Here is a 5,630-nt window from a genome sequence, read left to right as displayed (position 1 = left end):
AAGGGCGGGAGAGGGAAGGGGGCGTGATTCCGGCGGCCCCGACGGGGTGGTGGAAGGGGAGCACCGGGGGGACGGGCAGGCTGCTTCCTTCCCCGGGAACAGGCTCTGTGGGGTGAAGGGGCTTCTTACTCCCCCCAAAAAACCCTTGTTTTTAACCCTTTATTGTTTAATTATGGAACTTCCCGCTGTTTGCAGTAGCAGCTGGACTGGGGGAATTAGGAGTAACCTTGTTCAGACCTTTGTCTGCAACACCCTATAGTGTAGACCACCTGGCATTGATCTTGTATATAAGACATCTCTGATATACCGTACACTGGGGTTGTTGTTACTGTATTTAGATTACTCTGGCGTTACCTATGGGTTTGTGCGTTTCAACAGAAAGCCTCTTAATTCATTGGGCTAGTTGTTATTACTATTTTTTTTTATTATTATTATTATTATTATTATTATTATTATTATTATTATTATTAGCCCACTTTTCCTCCAAGGAGGTCAAGGTAGCTCAGATTACAGTATTTTCTCTCCCTGTCCCCATTTTAACACATTCAACTGAGGCAGCATTCCCCATGTAATGAGGGTGAAAGTGTATTGTGGGATTGCTGTTAATGGCTCAGCTGTTAAAGGCAAGGACAATGGAAACAGATTGGGCTGGTTTTAAGTGATAGGGCAAAAGGCAGCAAATTATGGGCATGCGTGCACATTTTATTATAGAATCAATGGAGACTGAATACTTGCTTTTTTTCTATGTAGTCACGCCTGGAGACACTGGCTTCTTTCTGAAAGTAAAAACTCATTGCAGATTGATTCTGCATTGCCCACAGTGTGTCCATTTAAAGACAGATGAAAACAGATGTAGGAAGTCCTGGCAAGCAGAGGTATATGTGCACCTGCTCAAGGATGTTGTATGTGGATGCATACCAAGATTGCAATCACGTCTTCCTTCTTCATTCCCCTGAGGCATACTCCCTTTTGTGGACAGCACATTAGAGTTGTAAAATTTCTGGAAATTTTGAAGCCATGGGAAAGGAACATCCCCACCCCTCGTGGGTTTTCGGGGGGGGAAAGAAATTTTGGGGGAAATTATATATTTGATGGATTGACATGGAGAAATGCAGTTGAATGGATAGAAAGAAGGAAGATCACCTGAAGTCTGGCTTGGAAGCACTGCAAGTGGACTGTTCTGCAAATGATTTGGAAGCCTAATGTTCCTCCAGTATACACTGCTTAGAGATGTTTTAAATATTAAACGGCATCTAAATGCTTTTAAATAAATAAATAAAATGAAAGGCACGTGAAGATAAATTATCGTGCAATGCACATGAAATAATCTTCTTTTGTAAACCACCTTCAGATGACTTTGTCCAGAAAGGATGCATATTAAGTGATTTAAAGAAAGAAGTTGTATTTATTATATATTTACAATAAACCGATAAAGGAGGTAAGGCTGTCAGCATTTTACCAAGTCTTTATTAGCCATCATCACTATCTATGAATGAAGCAGACTCAATCACATGTGATGCTTATCCTAATTCCCATCTGACTTGCTGTCATAATTTTTCCAGTGGTGGTGGAAATCTTTCTTGGTCAGAATGCTGACATTGACATTGTTTATAGTGCAGTTGGATTCCAGGGGTTTTAGAACACTAATCGCCATTTGGAATCCTGCGTTTATCGTGGTTGGAATGGGTGGAGCTCAATCGTAATAACCGCAGTACCACTGGGGAAACAAAGCTGGGTGGGAGGGCAGTGCTGCCACAGGTAGGTCCATCATTCGGTCAAAGGATTTGCAATCTAACTGAAAGCAATGACATAACAAGTAATATAACCAATACTTGGAGAGGAGCAGAATGAGCGGAACAAAGGCTTAAGAATATACACACATTATTTAGTCGTCAAGATATATAACCTAGCATTTCAGTTACAAAACTTATGTGTGCATCTGTCAAATACACTGGAAATACTCTGCTATGTCTCTTGATGATTTATGGTCCAATTCTATGCATGTGTACTTGGAGGGAAATTTGTGTTCAATGGAATTTACTACAATTCAAATGTGTACGAATGAATTATTCCTAGCGCTTACTGCCTATTTTAATATTCTCCCTCGTCCCCCATAAGCACTTTCCCCAATGTGAAATAGGATCTTCATACATTCTTTATATCTTTTTATTTCTTCAGGATGTTTCATCTCACTCCACCACCACCACCACTTGAGCTTTTTGTCATCCAGACAAAACAAAAATGCATTTAATAATAATAACACTGGAGAAGGAAAAAGTCGATAAAATTTCTTTTGGTGATATTTTATGGAAGAGAGCTTTTGTCCCACTCCCAGCCTGTTGTTCATGCATTGAAACTCCTGACTATTCCCAATTGGTTTGACCTTGGGCGAATGGTAATTTTTCTTTGTCAGTCGGTATAAATGCAGCCTCTGCAATCACAGACTTTTCTTTCCAAAGGAATAGTTTGTTTGCCCTCCAATTTCCCACCCTTTCATTGATGTTGCCTTTCAGTAAAGTTTCGCCTGCTGGTGAAATGTTGGGTAATTGATGGATCCTTACTACTGTACTCTTTTAAACCAAGCAGAACGATGCCCATAAAATCGCCGTGTTTCCTTCGTGTTTGCATAAACCAAAACCTGAACTGGGAAGGAGAGCTTCCTGTCCCAGCAGAGAATGAGCTAAAGATGTGGGAGCTAAAAACAACACTCAGTAAGGCAGGAAAAGGGAACCGCTGACCCTCCAGATGTTGTTGATCACAACTCCCATCATCCCTGACCATTGGTCTGGAGCTGATGGGAGTTGAAGTCCAACATCTGGAGAGCCCCATCCCTTCAGAAATGGATGCCAAAGACTCATATTCTCAACCACTCCCCTTATCACTTAGAATGATACTGAAAATGAGGGGAATACAGTCAAGTTTATATTTTTATTTTTTAAATAGTACTTCCTTGTTGAACTTTGGAGTGGTCTGGCCCCATTACTGTACTATGGTAGGTGCCCATTGGGGCTGGTATGATGGAGGTAGCTCCACATTACATGGAACCAGAGCCAATGACAGACAGAGCCAACTCTAGTTTTCTCCCCATCTTCTTAGAGACAGAGGAGGCTAGCAGCCAGGGCCACCCCATGGATTGAAGTTAAAAGGCAGTGAGGTGGGGCTGAGGGCAGAGGTTGGTGGGGCAGTAGCCCATTAGCTCCAATGGCCCAGCCATCAATGATTGCTGGCAAGGGCAAAATGGCAGTGGAGGTGGGTTCGAAGGGGACTGATGTGACCCCATTCCACAATTTGTAACATTCAGCCGCAATATATTCCCCCCCCCCCAAAAGGAGTATCTGTTAAGCATCTGCTCAAGTTCTGATCTTAACAAGTATTTGCATGATTTTCTGATCTTGGCCCTAAATGAGTGCCCATCTGTTTCAATTTCCCATTGCCTAACTGGCCTTTTCCTTTCACGCTGCAGCCTTATTCTGCTCCTAGGATAGGGAGCATGCTCTTTGACCATCGTGCAAACAAACGAAGGCTGCAGATCACACACCCGTAGAAAGACAGAATATTTATGCAATTTTCAGCAAGATGGCTTATGGAATATGCATATGACTGGGGTGCCTCTTGCTTCATTTGAAAGGCGATTTGGGAAAGGGGATTATATTCAGGCTAAAAGCTACAGAACGAAGGGATTAACTAACCTATATGTGCTTTGGTTCTCATTCTGTAGAAATAGATTCCAGATTTCCACTGTCTTTTTTAGTCTATGTCATTTTAAAAATGTATATATATGTTTTATATTTTTGAAATGTTACGGTACAATCCAATGCACAATTTATTGGGAAGAGGATTGGCCCTCAAATGTTCTGAAATGGTTATTTATGTGTTTTGTCTAATTCCCCCCCCCCCTCAAATAAGAAATTCATTTTAACAAATAATTTTTGCTGAGGCTGCCTTTTTAATCATGATACCTATATCCTGATCCTGAATAAAAATGTAAACACTGGGCCTGCAGTGTCTGTTGATGGAGCCTAGCTACACACTTCCCAGGTTGGAGCTGGTAAGGATGATGATGAAAGGGGGAGGGGATATGGAAGGGAGATAAATGCATCTCAAATATAATCTGTCCTTTGCATATTTACACCCACACAGAAATCGCTCTTCTAAAATAAAGCAAAATTCCCCATGCTTGTCTAGGCCTAGCTACTGAAATCTGGCCCAAACAATATATGTTTAAAATGTGCCCGCAGGAGGCACCAGAGAGATACAGAGCTTGCTTTTTTGTTGAGGGTTTCAAGCCTCAAACCAATCGAGTTTATGACATAGGAACAGCTGCCTGTGTTAAGTTCCTGAACTCTCCTCACTAGAAGGTCCAAAGATGGGTTGTGCACATAGAATATTTCTGCCACGTTTGCCAGGGGACCATTGGTGACATTCAGTGCTGTATATATACAGTGGTACCTCGGGTTACATACGCTTCGGGTTACAAACGCTTCAGGTTACAGACTCCGCTAACCTAGAAGTAGTACCTCAGATTAAGAACTTTACTTCAGGATGAGAACAGAAATCGGGTGGCGGCATCGGGAGGTCCCATTAGCTAAAGTGTTACCTCAGGTTAAGAACAGTTTCAGGTTAAGAACGGACCTCCAGAACGAATTAAGTTCTTAACCCGGGTACCACTGTACTTGGAAATAGAGTGAAGGAGGGAAATCACTTAAACTAAACAGGAATGAGGCAAGATAGGCGAGTACTTGAGGACTGGAAAGTGGCCAATATAACACCAAAAAGGAATCCGGGGGAGTCTGGGAAATTACAGGCCAGTTATATTAATAACTGTTCTGGGGAAACTAGTGGAAAGCATTGTTAAAGGATTACCAAACATGCAGAAGAATAAGTCTTGCTGAAGCAGAACCAGCGTGGTTTCTGCAAGGGTAAGTTTTGTCTCACTAATCGTTTTGAGGGGTTTTTTTTAGCCTTAAAGGGTTGTTTTGTTTTTAGAGTGTCAACAAACATATAGAGGTGATTCAGTTGACTATGTGTACTTAGGTTTTCTCTAGAATGCTAGTATTTTTGGGGAGGGATTCAAGTGCATACCAGAAATTTAAATGTGTGCTGTTAATTATCCACTTTTTAAAAAATTGCCTTTTGCAACTAGGAAAGTGGCAGGGAAATGCATTGAAAGCTGTGGGGTGGATGAATGATTAATGGGAAGAGGCACAAACACCACACAAGCAAATTAGGATGAATGTTGGTTGTTGGGTAACCTGCCCACAAACAAATCAGAACAAATGCTCCATAAAGACTCACCATAGTCTAATCTTTGTGTAAGCTTTGTGCAAGCAAGTCAATATGAATGCTCAGTAGGCAGGCTGTCTGGGGAAGCCCATAGGCATTCAAAACGCTTCTGATAAAGTACCTCCAGCATCCTGTTCTCTTGAGTACTACTGAATATACTGAATAAGCTTAAGAAGAAGAAGGGTTTGGATTTGATATCTGGCTTTATCACTACCCGAAGGAGTCTCAAAGCCGCTAACATTCTCCTTTCCCTTCCTCCCCCACAACAAACACTCTGTGAGGTGAGTGGGGCTGAGAGACTTCAGAGAAGTGTGACTAGCCCAAGGTCACACAGCAGCTGCATGTGG

The sequence above is a fragment of the Podarcis melisellensis genome (assembly GCF_964234715.1).
Source record: "Podarcis melisellensis genome assembly, chromosome: 1".
Classification (NCBI taxonomy): Eukaryota; Metazoa; Chordata; class Lepidosauria; order Squamata; family Lacertidae; genus Podarcis; species Podarcis melisellensis.
This window is presented reverse-complemented; position numbering follows the sequence as displayed.